Below are 20,410 nucleotides of genomic sequence, written 5' to 3' on the forward strand. Positions count from 1 at the left end.
ACGTTGTGCCTTTCAGCTCTAGGGCAAAGTAGCACACCCAGAGCAGAAGTCCTACTTCAGCCAGATCAGGCCTGCAAAGAAACTGCGTTTCACAGGCCTTTGGAAGAGATGTTCCCCGTAGGCTGTAAGAGCACTGTGCAGAGCGAGTTGTTTCTTAGCTTCCCAAAGAGCTGGAAGCAAGATGCTGTGGGGCCCAACTCGCCCTTTGGAAAGAAGCCTGCACGTTGTGCCTTTCAGCTCTAGGGCAAAGTAGCACACCCAGAGCAGAAGTCCTACTTCAGCCAGATCAGGCCTGCAAAGAAACTGCGTTTCACAGGCCTTTGGAAGAGATGTTCCCAGTAGGCTGTAACAGCACTGTGCAGAGCGAGTTGTTTCTTAGCTTCCCAAAGAGCTGGAAGCAAGATGCTGTGGGGCCCAACTCGCCCTTTGGAAAGAAGCCTGCACGTTGTGCCTTTCAGCTCTAGGGCAATGTAGCACACCCAGAGCAGAAGTCCTACTTCAGCCAGATCAGGCCTGCAAAGAAACTGCGTTTCACAGGCCTTTGGAAGAGATGTTCCCGGTAGGCTGTAAGAGCACTGTGCAGAGCGAGTTGTTTCTTAGCTTCCCAAAGAGCTGGAAGCAAGATGCTGTGCGGCCCAACTCGCCCTTTGGAAAGAAGCCTGCACGTTGTGCCTTTCAGCTCTAGGGCAAAGTAGCACACCCAGAGCAGAAGTCCTACTTCAGCCAGATCAGGCCTGCAAAGAAACTGCGTTTCACAGGCCTTTGGAAGAGATGTTCCCGGTAGGCCGTACCAGCACTGTGCAGAGCGAGTTGTTTCTTAGCTTCCCAAAGAGCTGGAAGCAAGCTGCTGTGGGGCCCAACTCGCCCTTTGGAAAGAAGCCTGCACGTTGTGCCTTTCAGCTCTAGGGCAAAGTAGCACACCCAGAGCAGAAGTCCTACTTCAGCCAGATCAGGCCTGCAAAGAAACTGCGTTTCACAGGCCTTTGGAAGAGATGTTCCCGGTAGGCTGTAAGAGCACTGTGCAGAGCGAGTTGTTTCTTAGCTTCCCAAAGAGCTGGAAGCAAGATGCTGTGGGGCCCAACTCGCCCTTTGGAAAGAAGCCTGCACGTTGTGCCTTTCAGCTCTAGGGCAAAGTAGCACACCCAGAGCAGAAGTCCTACTTCAGCCAGATCAGGCCTGCAAAGAAACTGCGTTTCACAGGCCTTTGGAAGAGATGTTCCCGGTAGGCTGTAAGAGCACTGTGCAGAGCGAGTTGTGTCTTAGCTTCCCAAAGAGCTGGAAGCAAGATGCTGTGGGGCCCAAGTCGCCCTTTGGAAAGAAGCCTGCACGTTGTGCCTTTCAGCTCTAGGGCAAACTAGCACACCCAGAGCAGAAGTCCTACTTCAGCCAGATCAGGCCTGCAAAGAAACTGCGTTTCACAGGCCTTTGGAAGAGATGTTCCCACTAGGCTGTAAGAGCACTGTGCAGAGCGAGTTGTTTCTTAGCTTGCCAAAGAGCTGGAAGCAAGATGCTGTGCGGCCAACTCGCCCTTTGGAAAGAAGCCTGCACGTTGTGCCTTTCAGCTCTAGGGCAAAGTAGCACACCCAGAGCAGAAGTCCTACTTCAGCCAGATCAGGCCTGCAAAGAAACTGCGTTTCACAGGCCTTTGGAAGAGATGTTCCCCGTAGGCTGTAAGAGCACTGTGCAGAGCGAGTTGTTTCTTAGCTTCCCAAAGAGCTGGAAGTAAGATGCTGTGGGGCCCAACTCGCCCTTTGGAAAGAAGCCTGCACGTTGTGCCTTTCAGCTCTAGGGCAAAGTAGCACACCCAGAGCAGAAGTCCTACTTCAGCCAGATCAGGCCTGCAAAGAAACTGCGTTTCACAGGCCTTTGGAAGAGATGTTCCCAGTAGGCTGTAAGAGCACTGTGCAGAGCGAGTTGTGTCTTAGCTTCCCAAAGAGCTGGAAGCAAGATGCTGTGGGGCCCAACTCGCCCTTTGGAAAGAAGCCTGCACGTTGTGCCTTTCAGCTCTAGGGCAAACTAGCACACCCAGAGCAGAAGTCCTACTTCAGCCAGATCAGGCCTGCAAAGAAACTGCGTTTCACAGGCCTTTGGAAGAGATGTTCCCGGTAGGCTGTAAGAGCACTGTGCAGAGCGAGTTGTTTCTTAGCTTCCCAAAGAGCTGGAAGCAAGCTGCTGTGGGGCCCAACTCGCCCTTTGGAAAGAAGCCTGCACGTTGTGCCTTTCAGCTCTAGGGCAAAGTAGCACACCCAGAGCAGAAGTCCTACTTCAGCCAGATCAGGCCTGCAAAGAAACTGCGTTTCACAGGCCTTTGGAAGAGATGTTCCCACTAGGCTGTAAGAGCACTGTGCAGAGCGAGTTGTTTCTTAGCTTCCCAAAGAGCTGGAAGCAAGATGCTGTGGAGCCCAACTCGCCCTTTGGAAAGAAGGCTGCACGTTGTGCCTTTCAGCTCTAGGGCAAAGTAGCACACCCAGAGCAGAAGTCCTACTTCAGCCAGATCAGGCCTGCAAAGAAACTGCGTTTCACAGGCCTTTGGAAGAGATGTTCCCGGTAGGCTGTAAGAGCACTGTGCAGAGCGAGTTGTTTCTTAGCTTCCCAAAGAGCTGGAAGCAAGATGCTGTGGGGCCCAACTCGCCCTTTGGAAAGAAGCCTGCACGTTGTGCCTTTCAGCTCTAGGGCAAAGTAGCACACCCAGAGCAGAAGTCCTACTTCGCCAGATCAGGCCTGCAAAGAAACTGCGTTTCACAGGCCTTTGGAAGAGATGTTCCCACTAGGCTGTAAGAGCACTGTGCAGAGCGAGTTGTTTCTTAGCTTGCCAAAGAGCTGGAAGCAAGATGCTGTGCGGCCAACTCGCCCTTTGGAAAGAAGCCTGCACGTTGTGCCTTTCAGCTCTAGGGCAAAGTAGCACACCCAGAGCAGAAGTCCTACTTCAGCCAGATCAGGCCTGCAAAGAAACTGCGTTTCACAGGCCTTTGGAAGAGATGTTCCCCGTAGGCTGTAAGAGCACTGTGCAGAGCGAGTTGTTTCTTAGCTTCCCAAAGAGCTGGAAGTAAGATGCTGTGGGGCCCAACTCGCCCTTTGGAAAGAAGCCTGCACGTTGTGCCTTTCAGCTCTAGGGCAAAGTAGCACACCCAGAGCAGAAGTCCTACTTCAGCCAGATCAGGCCTGCAAAGAAACTGCGTTTCACAGGCCTTTGGAAGAGATGTTCCCAGTAGGCTGTAAGAGCACTGTGCAGAGCGAGTTGTTTCTTAGCTTCCCAAAGAGCTGGAAGCAAGATGCTGTGGGGCCCAACTCGCCCTTTGGAAAGAAGCCTGCACGTTGTGCCTTTCAGCTCTAGGGCAATGTAGCACACCCAGAGCAGAAGTCCTACTTCAGCCAGATCAGGCCTGCAAAGAAACTGCGTTTCACAGGCCTTTGGAAGAGATGTTCCCGGTAGGCTGTAAGAGCACTGTGCAGAGCGAGTTGTTTCTTAGCTTCCCAAAGAGCTGGAAGCAAGATGCTGTGCGGCCCAACTCGCCCTTTGGAAAGAAGCCTGCACGTTGTGCCTTTCAGCTCTAGGGCAAAGTAGCACACCCAGAGCAGAAGTCCTACTTCAGCCAGATCAGGCCTGCAAAGAAACTGCGTTTCACAGGCCTTTGGAAGAGATGTTCCCGGTAGGCCGTAAGAGCACTGTGCAGAGCGAGTTGTTTCTTAGCTTCCCAAAGAGCTGGAAGCAAGCTGCTGTGGGGCCCAACTCGCCCTTTGGAAAGAAGCCTGCACGTTGTGCCTTTCAGCTCTAGGGCAAAGTAGCACACCCAGAGCAGAAGTCCTACTTCAGCCAGATCAGGCCTGCAAAGAAACTGCGTTTCACAGGCCTTTGGAAGAGATGTTCCCGGTAGGCTGTAAGAGCACTGTGCAGAGCGAGTTGTTTCTTAGCTTCCCAAAGAGCTGGAAGCAAGATGCTGTGGGGCCCAACTCGCCCTTTGGAAAGAAGCCTGCACGTTGTGCCTTTAAGCTCTAGGGCAAAGTAGCACACCCAGAGCAGAAGTCCTACTTCAGCCAGATCAGGCCTGCAAAGAAACTGCGTTTCACAGGCCTTTGGAAGAGATGTTCCCGGTAGGCTGTAAGAGCACTGTGCAGAGCGAGTTGTTTCTTAGATTCCCAAAGAGCTAGAAGCAAGCTGCTGTGGGGCCCAACTCGCCCTTTGGAAAGAAGCCTGCACGTTGTGCCTTTCAGCTCTAGGGCAAAGTAGCACACCCAGAGCAGAAGTCCTACTTCAGCCAGATCAGGCCTGCAAAGAAACTGCGTTTCACAGGCCTTTGGAAGAGATGTTCCCGGTAGGCTGTAAGAGCACTGTGCAGAGCGAGTTGTTTCTTAGCTTCCCAAAGAGCTGGAAGCAAGCTGCTGTGGGGCCCAACTCGCCCTTTGGAAAGAAGCCTGCACGTTGTGCCTTTCAGCTCTAGGGCAAAGTAGCACACCCAGAGCAGAAGTCCTACTTCAGCCAGATCAGGCCTGCAAAGAAACTGCGTTTCACAGGCCTTTGGAAGAGATGTTCCCACTAGGCTGTAAGAGCACTGTGCAGAGCGAGTTGTTTCTTAGCTTCCCAAAGAGCTGGAAGCAAGATGCTGTGGAGCCCAACTCGCCCTTTGGAAAGAAGCCTGCACGTTGTGCCTTTCAGCTCTAGGGCAAAGTAGCACACCCAGAGCAGAAGTCCTACTTCAGCCAGATCAGGCCTGCAAAGAAACTGCGTTTCACAGGCCTTTGGAAGAGATGTTCCCGGTAGGCTGTAAGAGCACTGAGCAGAGCGAGTTGTTTCTTAGCTTCCCAAAGAGCTGGAAGCAAGATGCTGTGGGGCCCAACTCGCCCTTTGGAAAGAAGCCTGCACGTTGTGCCTTTCAGCTCTAGGGCAATGTAGCACACCCAGAGCAGAAGTCCTACTTCAGCCAGATCAGGCCTGCAAAGAAACTGCGTTTCACAGGCCTTTGGAAGAGATGTTCCCACTAGGCTGTAAGAGCACTGTGCAGAGCGAGTTGTTTCTTAGCTTGCCAAAGAGCTGGAAGCAAGATGCTGTGCGGCCAACTCGCCCTTTGGAAAGAAGCCTGCACGTTGTGCCTTTCAGCTCTAGGGCAAAGTAGCACACCCAGAGCAGAAGTCCTACTTCAGCCAGATCAGGCCTGCAAAGAAACTGCGTTTCACAGGCCTTTGGAAGAGATGTTCCCGGTAGGCTGTAAGAGCACTGTGCAGAGCGAGTTGTTTCTTAGCTTCCCAAAGAGCTGGAAGTAAGATGCTGTGGGGCCCAACTCGCCCTTTGGAAAGAAGCCTGCACGTTGTGCCTTTCAGCTCTAGGGCAAAGTAGCACACCCAGAGCAGAAGTCCTACTTCAGCCAGATCAGGCCTGCAAAGAAACTGCGTTTCACAGGCCTTTGGAAGAGATGTTCCCAGTAGGCTGTAAGAGCACTGTGCAGAGCGAGTTGTTTCTTAGCTTCCCAAAGAGCTGGAAGCAAGATGCTGTGGGGCCCAACTCGCCCTTTGGAAAGAAGCCTGCACGTTGTGCCTTTCAGCTCTAGGGCAATGTAGCACACCCAGAGCAGAAGTCCTACTTCAGCCAGATCAGGCCTGCAAAGAAACTGCGTTTCACAGGCCTTTGGAAGAGATGTTCCCGGTAGGCTGTAAGAGCACTGTGCAGAGCGAGTTGTTTCTTAGCTTCCCAAAGAGCTGGAAGCAAGATGCTGTGCGGCCCAACTCGCCCTTTGGAAAGAAGCCTGCACGTTGTGCCTTTCAGCTCTAGGGCAAAGTAGCACACCCAGAGCAGAAGTCCTACTTCAGCCAGATCAGGCCTGCAAAGAAACTGCGTTTCACAGGCCTTTGGAAGAGATGTTCCCGGTAGGCCGTAAGAGCACTGTGCAGAGCGAGTTGTTTCTTAGCTTCCCAAAGAGCTGGAAGCAAGCTGCTGTGGGGCCCAACTCGCCCTTTGGAAAGAAGCCTGCACGTTGTGCCTTTCAGCTCTAGGGCAAAGTAGCACACCCAGAGCAGAAGTCCTACTTCAGCCAGATCAGGCCTGCAAAGAAACTGCGTTTCACAGGCCTTTGGAAGAGATGTTCCCGGTAGGCTGTAAGAGCACTGTGCAGAGCGAGTTGTTTCTTAGCTTCCCAAAGAGCTGGAAGCAAGATGCTGTGGGGCCCAACTCGCCCTTTGGAAAGAAGCCTGCACGTTGTGCCTTTCAGCTCTAGGGCAAAGTAGCACACCCAGAGCAGAAGTCCTACTTCAGCCAGATCAGGCCTGCAAAGAAACTGCGTTTCACAGGCCTTTGGAAGAGATGTTCCCGGTAGGCTGTAAGAGCACTGTGCAGAGCGAGTTGTTTCTTAGCTTCCCAAAGAGCTGGAAGCAAGATGCTGTGGGGCCCAACTCGCCCTTTGGAAAGAAGCCTGCACGTTGTGCCTTTCAGCTCTAGGGCAAAGTAGCGCACCCAGAGCAGAAGTCCTACTTCGCCAGATCAGGCCTGCAAAGAAACTGCGTTTCACAGGCCTTTGGAAGAGATGTTCCCACTAGGCTGTAAGAGCACTGTGCAGAGCGAGTTGTTTCTTAGCTTGCCAAAGAGCTGGAAGCAAGATGCTGTGCGGCCAACTCGCCCTTTGGAAAGAAGCCTGCACGTTGTGCCTTTCAGCTCTAGGGCAAAGTAGCACACCCAGAGCAGAAGTCCTACTTCAGCCAGATCAGGCCTGCAAAGAAACTGCGTTTCACAGGCCTTTGGAAGAGATGTTCCCGGTAGGCTGTAAGAGCACTGTGCAGAGCGAGTTGTTTCTTAGCTTCCCAAAGAGCTGGAAGTAAGATGCTGTGGGGCCCAACTCGCCCTTTGGAAAGAAGCCTGCACGTTGTGCCTTTCAGCTCTAGGGCAAAGTAGCACACCCAGAGCAGAAGTCCTACTTCAGCCAGATCAGGCCTGCAAAGAAACTGCGTTTCACAGGCCTTTGGAAGAGATGTTCCCAGTAGGCTGTAAGAGCACTGTGCAGAGCGAGTTGTTTCTTAGCTTCCCAAAGAGCTGGAAGCAAGATGCTGTGGGGCCCAACTCGCCCTTTGGAAAGAAGCCTGCACGTTGTGCCTTTCAGCTCTAGGGCAATGTAGCACACCCAGAGCAGAAGTCCTACTTCAGCCAGATCAGGCCTGCAAAGAAACTGCGTTTCACAGGCCTTTGGAAGAGATGTTCCCGGTAGGCTGTAAGAGCACTGTGCAGAGCGAGTTGTTTCTTAGCTTCCCAAAGAGCTGGAAGCAAGATGCTGTGCGGCCCAACTCGCCCTTTGGAAAGAAGCCTGCACGTTGTGCCTTTCAGCTCTAGGGCAAAGTAGCACACCCAGAGCAGAAGTCCTACTTCAGCCAGATCAGGCCTGCAAAGAAACTGCGTTTCACAGGCCTTTGGAAGAGATGTTCCCGGTAGGCTGTAAGAGCACTGTGCAGAGCGAGTTGTTTCTTAGCTTCCCAAAGAGCTGGAAGCAAGCTGCTGTGGGGCCCAACTCGCCCTTTGGAAAGAAGCCTGCACGTTGTGCCTTTCAGCTCTAGGGCAAAGTAGCACACCCAGAGCAGAAGTCCTACTTCAGCCAGATCAGGCCTGCAAAGAAACTGCGTTTCACAGGCCTTTGGAAGAGATGTTCCCACTAGGCTGTAAGAGCACTGTGCAGAGCGAGTTGTTTCTTAGCTTCCCAAAGAGCTGGAAGCAAGATGCTGTGGAGCCCAACTCGCCCTTTGGAAAGAAGCCTGCACGTTGTGCCTTTCAGCTCTAGGGCAAAGTAGCACACCCAGAGCAGAAGTCCTACTTCAGCCAGATCAGGCCTGCAAAGAAACTGCGTTTCACAGGCCTTTGGAAGAGATGTTCCCGGTAGGCTGTAAGAGCACTGTGCAGAGCGAGTTGTTTCTTAGCTTCCCAAAGAGCTGGAAGCAAGATGCTGTGGGGCCCAACTCGCCCTTTGGAAAGAAGCCTGCACGTTGTGCCTTTCAGCTCTAGGGCAAAGTAGCACACCCAGAGCAGAAGTCCTACTTCAGCCAGATCAGGCCTGCAAAGAAACTGCGTTTCACAGGCCTTTGGAAGAGATGTTCCCACAAGGCTGTAAGAGCACTGTGCAGAGCGAGTTGTTTCTTAGCTTGCCAAAGAGCTGGAAGCAAGATGCTGTGCGGCCAACTCGCCCTTTGGAAAGAAGCCTGCACGTTGTGCCTTTCAGCTCTAGGGCAAAGTAGCACACCCAGAGCAGAAGTCCTACTTCAGCCAGATCAGGCCTGCAAAGAAACTGCGTTTCACAGGCCTTTGGAAGAGATGTTCCCCGTAGGCTGTAAGAGCACTGTGCAGAGCGAGTTGTTTCTTAGCTTCCCAAAGAGCTGGAAGTAAGATGCTGTGGGGCCCAACTCGCCCTTTGGAAAGAAGCCTGCACGTTGTGCCTTTCAGCTCTAGGGCAAAGTAGCACACCCAGAGCAGAAGTCCTACTTCAGCCAGATCAGGCCTGCAAAGAAACTGCGTTTCACAGGCCTTTGGAAGAGATGTTCCCAGTAGGCTGTAAGAGCACTGTGCAGAGCGAGTTGTTTCTTAGCTTCCCAAAGAGCTGGAAGCAAGATGCTGTGGGGCCCAACTCGCCCTTTGGAAAGAAGCCTGCACGTTGTGCCTTTCAGCTCTAGGGCAATGTAGCACACCCAGAGCAGAAGTCCTACTTCAGCCAGATCAGGCCTGCAAAGAAACTGCGTTTCACAGGCCTTTGGAAGAGATGTTCCCGGTAGGCTGTAAGAGCACTGTGCAGAGCGAGTTGTTTCTTAGCTTCCCAAAGAGCTGGAAGCAAGATGCTGTGCGGCCCAACTCGCCCTTTGGAAAGAAGCCTGCACGTTGTGCCTTTCAGCTCTAGGGCAAAGTAGCACACCCAGAGCAGAAGTCCTACTTCAGCCAGATCAGGCCTGCAAAGAAACTGCGTTTCACAGGCCTTTGGAAGAGATGTTCCCGGTAGGCCGTAAGAGCACTGTGCAGAGCGAGTTGTTTCTTAGCTTCCCAAAGAGCTGGAAGCAAGCTGCTGTGGGGCCCAACTTGCCCTTTGGAAAGAAGCCTGCACGTTGTGCCTTTCAGCTCTAGGGCAAAGTAGCACACCCAGAGCAGAAGTCCTACTTCAGCCAGATCAGGCCTGCAAAGAAACTGCGTTTCACAGGCCTTTGGAAGAGATGTTCCCGGTAGGCTGTAAGAGCACTGTGCAGAGCGAGTTGTTTCTTAGCTTCCCAAAGAGCTGGAAGCAAGATGCTGTGGGGCCCAACTCGCCCTTTGGAAAGAAGCCTGCACGTTGTGCCTTTCAGCTCTAGGGCAAAGTAGCACACCCAGAGCAGAAGTCCTACTTCAGCCAGATCAGGCCTGCAAAGAAACTGCGTTTCACAGGCCTTTGGAAGAGATGTTCCCGGTAGGCTGTAAGAGCACTGTGCAGAGCGAGTTGTTTCTTAGATTCCCAAAGAGCTAGAAGCAAGATGCTGTGGGGCCCAACTCTTCCTTTGGAAAGAAGCCTGCACGTTGTGCCTTTCAGCTCTAGGGCAAAGTAGCACACCCAGAGCAGAAGTCCTACTTCAGCCAGATCAGGCCTGCAAAGAAACTGCGTTTCACAGGCCTTTGGAAGAGATGTTCCCGGTAGGCTGTAAGAGCACTGTGCAGAGCGAGTTGTTTCTTAGCTTCCCAAAGAGCTGGAAGCAAGATGCTGTGGGGCCCAACTCGCCCTTTGGAAAGAAGCCTGCACGTTGTGCCTTTCAGCTCTAGGGCAAAGTAGCACACCCAGAGCAGAAGTCCTACTTCAGCCAGATCAGGCCTGCAAAGAAACTGCGTTTCACAGGCCTTTGGAAGAGATGTTCCCACTAGGCTGTAAGAGCACTGTGCAGAGCGAGTTGTTTCTTAGCTTGCCAAAGAGCTGGAAGCAAGATGCTGTGCGGCCAACTCGCCCTTTGGAAAGAAGCCTGCACGTTGTGCCTTTCAGCTCTAGGGCAAAGTAGCACACCCAGAGCAGAAGTCCTACTTTAGCCAGATCAGGCCTGCAAAGAAACTGCGTTTCACAGGCCTTTGGAAGAGATGTTCCCGGTAGGCTGTAAGAGCACTGTGCAGAGCGAGTTGTTTCTTAGATTCCCAAAGAGCTAGAAGCAAGATGCTGTGGGGCCCAACTCGCCCTTTGGAAAGAAGCCTGCACGTTGTGCCTTTCAGCTCTAGGGCAAAGTAGCACACCCAGAGCAGAAGTCCTACTTCAGCCAGATCAGGCCTGCAAAGAAACTGCGTTTCACAGGCCTTTGGAAGAGATGTTCCCGGTAGGCTGTAAGAGCACTGTGCAGAGCGAGTTGTGTCTTAGCTTCCCAAAGAGCTGGAAGCAAGATGCTGTGGGGCCCAACTCGCCCTTTGGAAAGAAGCCTGCACGTTGTGCCTTTCAGCTCTAGGGCAAACTAGCACACCCAGAGCAGAAGTCCTACTTCAGCCAGATCAGGCCTGCAAAGAAACTGCGTTTCACAGGCCCTTGGAAGAGATGTTCCCGGTAGGCTGTAAGAGCACTGTGCAGAGCGAGTTGTTTCTTAGCTTCCCAAAGAGCTGGAAGCAAGATGCTGTGGAGCCCAACTCGCCCTTTGGAAAGAAGCCTGCACGTTGTGCCTTTCAGCTCTAGGGCAAAGTAGCACACCCAGAGCAGAAGTCCTACTTCAGCCAGATCAGGCCTGCAAAGAAACTGCGTTTCACAGGCCTTTGGAAGAGATGTTCCCGGTAGGCTCTAAGAGCACTGTGCAGAGCGAGTTGTTTCTTAGCTTCCCAAAGAGCTGGAAGCAAGCTGCTGTGGGGCCCAACTCGCCCTTTGGAAAGAAGCCTGCACGTTGTGCCTTTCAGCTCTAGGGCAAAGTAGCACACCCAGAGCAGAAGTCCTACTTCAGCCAGATCAGGCCTGCAAAGAAACTGCGTTTCACAGGCCTTTGGAAGACATGTTCCCGGTAGGCTGTAAGAGCACTGTGCAGAGCGAGTTGTTTCTTAGCTTCCCAAAGAGCTGGAAGCAAGCTGCTGTGGGGCCCAACTCGCCCTTTGGAAAGAAGCCTGCACGTTGTGCCTTTCAGCTCTAGGGCAAAGTAGCACACCCAGAGCAGAAGTCCTACTTCAGCCAGATCAGGCCTGCAAAGAAACTGCGTTTCACAGGCCTTTGGAAGACATGTTCCCGGTAGGCCGTAAGAGCACTGTGCAGAGCGAGTTGTTTCTTAGCTTCCCAAAGAGCTGGAAGCAAGCTGCTGTGGGGCCCAACTCGCCCTTTGGAAAGAAGCCTGCACGTTGTGCCTTTCAGCTCTAGGGCAAAGTAGCACACCCAGAGCAGAAGTCCTACTTCAGCCAGAACAGGCCTGCAAAGAAACTGCGTTTCACAGGCCTTTGGAAGAGATGTTCCCGGTAGGCCGTAAGAGCACTGTGCAGAGCGAGTTGATTCTTAGCTTCCCAAAGAGCTGGAAGCAAGCTGCTGTGGGGCCCAACTCGCCCTTTGGAAAGAAGCCTGCACGTTGTGCCTTTCAGCTCTAGGACAATGTAGCACACCCAGAGCAGAAGTCCTACTTCAGCCAGATCAGGCCTGCAAAGAAACTGCGTTTCACAGGCCTTTGGAAGAGATTTTCCCGGTAGGCTGTAAGAGCACTGTGCAGAGCGAGTTGTTTCTTAGCTTCCCAAAGAGCTGGAAGCAAGATGCTGTGGGGCCCAACTCGCCCTTTGGAAAGAAGCCTGCACGTTGTGCCTTTCAGCTCTAGGGCAAAGTAGCACACCCAGAGCAGAAGTCCTACTTCAGCCAGATCAGGCCTGCAAAGAAACTGCGTTTCACAGGCCTTTGGAAGAGATGTTCCCAGTAGGCTGTAAGAGCACTGTGCAGAGCGAGTTGTGTCTTAGCTTCCCAAAGAGCTGGAAGCAAGATGCTGTGGGGCCCAACTCGCCCTTGGGAAAGAAGCCTGCACGTTGTGCCTTTCAGCTCTAGGGCAAACTAGCACACCCAGAGCAGAAGTCCTACTTCAGCCAGATCAGGCCTGCAAAGAAACTGCGTTTCACAGGCCTTTGGAAGAGATGTTCCCGGTAGGCTGTAAGAGCACTGTGCAGAGCGAGTTGTTTCTTAGCTTCCCAAAGAGCTGGAAGCAAGCTGCTGTGGGGCCCAACTCGCCCTTTGGAAAGAAGCCTGCACGTTGTGCCTTTCAGCTCTAGGGCAAAGTAGCACACCCAGAGCAGAAGTCCTACTTCAGCCAGATCAGGCCTGCAAAGAAACTGCGTTTCACAGGCCTTTGGAAGAGATGTTCCCACTAGGCTGTAAGAGCACTGTGCAGAGCGAGTTGTTTCTTAGCTTCCCAAAGAGCTGGAAGCAAGATGCTGTGGAGCCCAACTCGCCCTTTGGAAAGAAGCCTGCACGTTGTGCCTTTCAGCTCTAGGGCAAAGTAGCACACCCAGAGCAGAAGTCCTACTTCAGCCAGATCAGGCCTGCAAAGAAACTGCGTTTCACAGGCCTTTGGAAGAGATGTTCCCGGTAGGCTGTAAGAGCACTGTGCAGAGCGAGTTGTTTCTTAGCTTCCCAAAGAGCTGGAAGCAAGATGCTGTGGGGCCCAACTCGCCCTTTGGAAAGAAGCCTGCACGTTGTGCCTTTCAGCTCTAGGGCAAAGTAGCACACCCAGAGCAGAAGTCCTACTTCGCCAGATCAGGCCTGCAAAGAAACTGCATTTCACAGGCCTTTGGAAGAGATGTTCCCACTAGGCTGTAAGAGCACTGTGCAGAGCGAGTTGTTTCTTAGCTTGCCAAAGAGCTGGAAGCAAGATGCTGTGCGGCCAACTCGCCCTTTGGAAAGAAGCCTGCACGTTGTGCCTTTCAGCTCTAGGGCAAAGTAGCACACCCAGAGCAGAAGTCCTACTTCAGCCAGATCAGGCCTGCAAAGAAACTGCGTTTCACAGGCCTTTGGAAGAGATGTTCCCCGTAGGCTGTAAGAGCACTGTGCAGAGCGAGTTGTTTCTTAGCTTCCCAAAGAGCTGGAAGCAAGATGCTGTGGGGCCCAACTCGCCCTTTGGAAAGAAGCCTGCACGTTGTGCCTTTCAGCTCTAGGGCAAAGTAGCACACCCAGAGCAGAAGTCCTACTTCAGCCAGATCAGGCCTGCAAAGAAACTGCGTTTCACAGGCCTTTGGAAGAGATGTTCCCGGTAGGCTGTAAGAGCACTGTGCAGAGCGAGTTGTTTCTTAGATTCGCAAAGAGCTAGAAGCAAGATGCTGTGGGGCCCAACTCGCCCTTTGGAAAGAAGCCTGCACGTTGTGCCTTTCAGCTCTAGGGCAAAGTAGCACACCCAGAGCAGAAGTCCTACTTCAGCCAGATCAGGCCTGCAAAGAAACTGCGTTTCACAGGCCTTTGGAAGAGATGTTCCCGGTAGGCTGTAAGAGCACTGTGCAGAGCGAGTTGTGTCTTAGCTTCCCAAAGAGCTGGAAGCAAGATGCTTTGGGGCCCAACTCGCCCTTTGGAAAGAAGCCTGCACGTTGTGCCTTTCAGCTCTAGGGCAAACTAGCACACCCAGAGCAGAAGTCCTACTTCAGCCAGATCAGGCCTGCAAAGAAACTGCGTTTCACAGTCCTTTGGAAGAGATGTTCCCGGTAGGCTGTAAGAGCACTGTGCAGAGCGAGTTGTTTCTTAGCTTCCCAAAGAGCTGGAAGCAAGCTGCTGTGGGGCCCAACTCGCCCTTTGGAAAGAAGCCTGCACGTTGTGCCTTTCAGCTCTAGGGCAAAGTAGCACACCCAGAGCAGAAGTCCTACTTCAGCCAGATCAGGCCTGCAAAGAAACTGCGTTTCACAGGCCTTTGGAAGAGATGTTCCCACTAGGCTGTAAGAGCACTGTGCAGAGCGAGTTGTTTCTTAGCTTCCCAAAGAGCTGGAAGCAAGATGCTGTGGAGCCCAACTCGCCCTTTGGAAAGAAGCCTGCACGTTGTGCCTTTCAGCTCTAGGGCAAAGTAGCACACCCAGAGCAGAAGTCCTACTTCAGCCAGATCAGGCCTGCAAAGAAACTGCGTTTCACAGGCCTTTGGAAGAGATGTTCCCGGTAGGCTGTAAGAGCACTGTGCAGAGCGAGTTGTTTCTTAGCTTCCCAAAGAGCTGGAAGCAAGATGCTGTGGGGCCCAACTCGCCCTTTGGAAAGAAGCCTGCACGTTGTGCCTTTCAGCTCTAGGGCAAAGTAGCACACCCAGAGCAGAAGTCCTACTTCAGCCAGATCAGGCCTGCAAAGAAACTGCGTTTCACAGGCCTTTGGAAGAGATGTTCCCACTAGGCTGTAAGAGCACTGTGCAGAGCGAGTTGTTTCTTAGCTTGCCAAAGAGCTGGAAGCAAGATGCTGTGCGGCCAACTCGCCCTTTGGAAAGAAGCCTGCACGTTGTGCCTTTCAGCTCTAGGGCAAAGTAGCACACCCAGAGCAGAAGTCCTACTTCAGCCAGATCAGGCCTGCAAAGAAACTGCGTTTCACAGGCCTTTGGAAGAGATGTTCCCCGTAGGCTGTAAGAGCACTGTGCAGAGCGAGTTGTTTCTTAGCTTCCCAAAGAGCTGGAAGTAAGATGCTGTGGGGCCCAACTCGCCCTTTGGAAAGAAGCCTGCACGTGGTGCCTTTCAGCTCTAGGGCAAAGTAGCACACCCAGAGCAGAAGTCCTACTTCAGCCAGATCAGGCCTGCAAAGAAACTGCGTTTCACAGGCCTTTGGAAGAGATGTTCCCAGTAGGCTGTAAGAGCACTGTGCAGAGCGAGTTGTTTCTTAGCTTCCCAAAGAGCTGGAAGCAAGATGCTGTGGGGCCCAACTCGCCCTTTGGAAAGAAGCCTGCACGTTGTGCCTTTCAGCTCTAGGGCAATGTAGCACACCCAGAGCAGAAGTCCTACTTCAGCCAGATCAGGCCTGCAAAGAAACTGCGTTTCACAGGCCTTTGGAAGAGATGTTCCCGGTAGGCTGTAAGAGCACTGTGCAGAGCGAGTTGTTTCTTAGCTTCCCAAAGAGCTGGAAGCAAGATGCTGTGCGGCCCAACTCGCCCTTTGGAAAGAAGCCTGCACGTTGTGCCTTTCAGCTCTAGGGCAAAGTAGCACACCCAGAGCAGAAGTCCTACTTCAGCCAGATCAGGCCTGCAAAGAAACTGCGTTTCACAGGCCTTTGGAAGAGATGTTCCCGGTAGGCTGTAAGAGCACTGTGCAGAGCGAGTTGTTTCTTAGCTTCCCAAAGAGCTGGAAGCAAGATGCTGTGGGGCCCAACTCGCCCTTTGGAAAGAAGCCTGCACGTTGTGCCTTTCAGCTCTAGGGCAAAGTAGCACACCCAGAGCAGAAGTCCTACTTCAGCCAGATCAGGCCTGCAAAGAAACTGCGTTTCACAGGCCTTTGGAAGAGATGTTCCCGGTAGGCTGTAAGAGCACTGTGCAGAGCGAGTTGTTTCTTAGCTTCCCAAAGAGCTGGAAGCAAGATGCTGTGGAGCCCAACTCGCCCTTTGGAAAGAAGCCTGCACGTTGTGCCTTTCAGCTCTAGGGCAAAGTAGCACACCCAGAGCAGAAGTCCTACTTCAGCCAGATCAGGCCTGCAAAGAAACTGCGTTTCACAGGCCTTTGGAAGAGATGTTCCCGGTAGGCTGTAAGAGCACTGTGCAGAGCGAGTTGTTTCTTAGCTTCCCAAAGAGCTGGAAGCAAGCTGCTGTGGGGCCCAACTCGCCCTTTGGAAAGAAGCCTGCACGTTGTGCCTTTCAGCTCTAGGGCAAAGTAGCACACCCAGAGCAGAAGTCCTACTTCAGCCAGATCAGGCCTGCAAAGAAACTGCGTTTCACAGGCCTTTGGAAGAGATGTTCCCACTAGGCTGTAAGAGCACTGTGCAGAGCGAGTTGTTTCTTAGCTTGCCAAAGAGCTGGAAGCAAGATGCTGTGCGGCCAACTCGCCCTTTGGAAAGAAGCCTGCACGTTGTGCCTTTCAGCTCTAGGGCAAAGTAGCACACCCAGAGCAGAAGTCCTACTTTAGCCAGATCAGGCCTGCAAAGAAACTGCGTTTCACAGGCCTTTGGAAGAGATGTTCCCGGTAGGCTGTAAGAGCACTGTGCAGAGCGAGTTGTTTCTTAGATTCCCAAAGAGCTAGAAGCAAGATGCTGTGGGGCCCAACTCGCCCTTTGGAAAGAAGCCTGCACGTTGTGCCTTTCAGCTCTAGGGCAAAGTAGCACACCCAGAGCAGAAGTCCTACTTCAGCCAGATCAGGCCTGCAAAGAAACTGCGTTTCACAGGCCTTTGGAAGAGATGTTCCCAGTAGGCTGTAAGAGCACTGTGCAGAGCGAGTTGTTTCTTAGCTTCCCAAAGAGCTGGAAGCAAGATGCTGTGGGGCCCAACTCGCCCTTTGGAAAGAAGCCTGCACGTTGTGCCTTTCAGCTCTAGGGCAAAGTAGCACACCCAGAGCAGAAGTCCTACTTCAGCCAGATCAGGCCTGCCAAGAAACTGCGTTTCACAGGCCTTTGGAAGAGATGTTCCCGGTAGGCTGTAAGAGCACTGTGCAGAGAGAGTTGTTTCTTAGCTTCCCAAAGAGCTGGAAGCAAGCTGCTGTGGGGCCCAACTCGCCCTTTGGAAAGAAGCCTGCACGGTGTGCCTTTCAGCTCTAGGGCAAAGTAGCACACCCAGAGCAGAAGTCCTACTTCAGCCAGAACAGGCCTGCAAAGAAACTGCGTTTCACAGGCCTTTGGAAGAGATGTTCCCGGTAGGCCGTAAGAGCACTGTGCAGAGCGAGTTGTTTCTTAGCTTCCCAAAGAGCTGGAAGCAAGCTGCAGTGGGGCCCAACTCGCCCTTTGGAAAGAAGCCTGCACGTTGTGCCTTTCAGCTCTAGGGCAAAGTAGCACACCCAGAGCAGAAGTCCTACTTCAGCCAGATCAGGCCTGCAAAGAAACTGCGTTTCACAGGCCTTTGGAAGAGATGTTCCCGGTAGGCTGTAAGAGCACTGTGCAGAACGAGTTGTTTCTTAGCTTCCCAAAGAGCTGGAAGCAAGATGCTGTGGGGCCCAACTCGCCCTTTGGAAAGAAGCCTGCACGTTGTGCCTTTCAGCTCTAGGGCAAAGTAGCACACCCAGAGCAGAAGTCCTACTTCAGCCAGATCAGGCCTGCAAAGAAACTGCGTTTCACAGGCCTTTGGAAGAGATGTTCCCGGTAGGCTGTAAGAGCACTGTGCAGAGCGAGTTGTGTCTTAGCTTCCCAAAGAGCTGGAAGCAAGATGCTGTGGGGCCCAACTCGCCCTTTGGAAAGAAGCCTGCACGTTGTGCCTTTCAGCTCTAGGGCAAACTAGCACACCCAGAGCAGAAGTCCTACTTCAGCCAGATCAGGCCTGCAAAGAAACTGCGTTTCACAGGCCTTTGGAAGAGATGTTCCCGGTAGGCTGTAAGAGCACTGTGCAGAGCGAGTTGTTTCTTAGCTTCCCAAAGAGCTGGAAGCAAGCTGCTGTGGGGCCCAACTCGCCCTTTGGAAAGAAGCCTGCACGTTGTGCCTTTCAGCTCTAGGGCAAAGTAGCACACCCAGAGCAGAAGTCCTACTTCAGCCAGATCAGGCCTGCAAAGAAACTGCGTTTCACAGGCCTTTGGAAGAGATGTTCCCACTAGGCTGTAAGAGCACTGTGCAGAGCGAGTTCTTTCTTAGCTTCCCAAAGAGCTGGAAGCAAGATGCTGTGGAGCCCAACTCGCCCTTTGGAAAGAAGCCTGCACGTTGTGCCTTTCAGGTCTAGGGCAAACTAGCACACCCAGAGCAGAAGTCCTACTTCAGCCAGATCAGGCCTGCAAAGAAACTGCGTTTCACAGGCATTTGGAAGAGATTTTCCCGGTAGGCTGTAAGAGCACTGTGCAGAGAGAGTTGTTTCTTAGCTTCCGAAAGAGCTGGAAGCAAGCTGCTGTGGGGCCCAACTCGCCCTTTGGAAAGAAGCCTGCACGTTGTGCCTTTCAGCTCTAGGGCAAAGTAGCACACCCAGAGCAGAAGTCCTACTTCAGCCAGATCAGGCCTGCAAAGAAACTGCGTTTCACAGGCCTTTGGAAGACATGCTCCCGGTAGGCTGTAAGAGCACTGTGCAGAGCGAGTTGTTTCTTAGCTTCCCAAAGAGCTGGAAGCAAGCTGCTGTGGGGCCCAACTCGCCCTTTGGAAAAAGCCTGCACGTTGTGCCTTTCAGCTCTAGGGCAAAGTAGAACACCCAGAGCAGAAGTCCTACTTCAGCCAGATCAGGCCTGCAAAGAAACTGCGTTTCACAGGCCTTTGGAAGACATGTTCCCGGTAGGCCGTAAGAGCACTGTGCAGAGCGAGTTGTTTCTTAGTTTCCCAAGAGCTGGAAGCAAGCTGCTGTGGGGCCCAACTCGCCCTTTGGAAAGAAGCCTGCACGTTGTGCCTTTCAGCTCTAGGGCAAAGTAGCACACCCAGAGCAGAAGTCCTACTTCAGCCAGATCAGGCCTGCAAAGAAACTGCGTTTCACAGGCCTTTGGAAGAGATGTTCCCGGTAGGCTGTAAGAGCACTGTGCAGAACGAGTTGTTTCTTAGCTTCCCAAAGAGCTGGAAGCAAGATGCTGTGGGGCCCAACTCGCCCTTTGGAAAGAAGCCTGCACGTTGTGCCTTTCAGCTCTAGGGCAAACTAGCACACCCAGAGCAGAAGTCCTACTTCAGCCAGATCAGGCCTGCAAAGAAACTGCGTTTCACAGGCCTTTGGAAGAGATGTTCCCGGTAGGCTGTAAGAGCACTGTGCAGAGCGAGTTGTTTCTTAGCTTCCCAAAGAGCTGGAAGCAAGCTGCTGTGGGGCCCAACTCGCCCTTTGGAAAGAAGCCTGCACGTTGTGCCTTTCAGCTCTAGGGCAAAGTAGCACACCCAGAGCAGAAGTCCTACTTCAGCCAGATCAGGCCTGCAAAGAAACTGCGTTTCACAGGCCTTTGGAAGAGATGTTCCCACTAGGCTGTAAGAGCACTGTGCAGAGCGAGTTGTTTCTTAGCTTCCCAAAGAGCTGGAAGCAAGATGCTGTGGAGCCCAACTCGCCCTTTGGAAAGAAGCCTGCACGTTGTGCCTTTCAGGTCTAGGGCAAACTAGCACACCCAGAGCAGAAGTCCTACTTCAGCCAGATCAGGCCTGCAAAGAAACTGCGTTTCACAGGCCTTTGGAAGAGATGTTCCCGGTAGGCTGTAAGAGCACTGTGCAGAGCGAGTTGTTTCTTAGCTTCCCAAAGAGCTGGAAGCAAGATGCTTTGGGGCGAAACTCCCCCTTTGGAAAGAAGCCTGCACGTTGTGCCTTTCAGCTCTAGGGCAAAGTAGCACACCCAGAGCAGAAGTCCTACTTCATCCAGATCAGGCCTGCAAAGAAACTGCGTTTCACAGGCCTTTGGAAGAGATGTTCCCACTAGGCTGTAAGAGCACTGTGCAGAGCGAGTTGTTTCTTAGCTTCCCAAAGAGCTGGAAGCAAGATGCTGTGGAGCCCAACTCGCCCTTTGGAAAGAAGCCTGCACGTTGTGCCTTTCAGCTCTAGGGCAAAGTAGCACACCCAGAGCAGAAGTCCTACTTCAGCCAGATCAGGCCTGCAAAGAAACTGCGTTTCACAGGCCTTTGGAAGAGATGTTCCTGGTAGGCTGTAAGAGCACTGTGCAGAGCGAGTTGTTTCTTAGCTTCCCAAAGAGCTGGAAGCAAGATGCTGTGGGGCCCAACTCGCCCTTTGGAAAGAAGCCTGCACGTTGTGCCTTTCAGCTCTAGGGCAAAGTAGCACACCCAGAGCAGAAGTCCTACTTCAGCCAGATCAGGCCTGCAAAGAAACTGCGTTTCACAGGCCTTTGGAAGAGATGTTCCCACTAGGCTGTAAGAGCACTGTGCAGAGCGAGTTGTTTCTTAGCTTGCCAAAGAGCTGGAAGCAAGATTCTGTGCGGCCAACTCGCCCTTTGGAAAGAAGCCTGCACGTTGTGCCTTTCAGCTCTAGGGCAAAGTAGCACACCCAGAGCAGAAGTCCTACTTCAGCCAGATCAGGCCTGCAAAGAAACTGCGTTTCACAGGCCTTTGGAAGAGATGTTCCCGGTAGGCTGTAAGAGCACTGTGCAGAGCGAGTTGTTTCTTAGATTCCCAAAGGGCTAGAAGCAAGATGCTGTGGGGCCCAACTCGCCCTTTGGAAAGAAGCCTGCACGTTGTGCCTTTCAGCTCTAGGGCAAAGTAGCACACCCAGAGCAGAAGTCCTACTTCAGCCAGATCAGGCCTGCAAAGAAACTGCGTTTCACAGGCCTTTGGAAGAGATGTTCCCGGTAGGCTGTAAGAGCACTGTGCAGAGCGAGTTGTGTCTTAGCTTCCCAAAGAGCTGGAAGCAAGATGCTGTGGGGCCCAACTCGCCCTTTGGAAAGAAGCCTGCACGATGTGCCTTTCAGCTCTAGGGCAAACTAGCACACCCAGAGCAGAAGTCCTACTTCAGCCAGATCAGGCCTGCAAAGAAACTGCGTTTCAC

The sequence above is a fragment of the Equus caballus genome, chromosome 1, assembly GCF_041296265.1.
Source record: "Equus caballus isolate H_3958 breed thoroughbred chromosome 1, TB-T2T, whole genome shotgun sequence".
Lineage (NCBI taxonomy): Eukaryota > Metazoa > Chordata > Mammalia > Perissodactyla > Equidae > Equus > Equus caballus.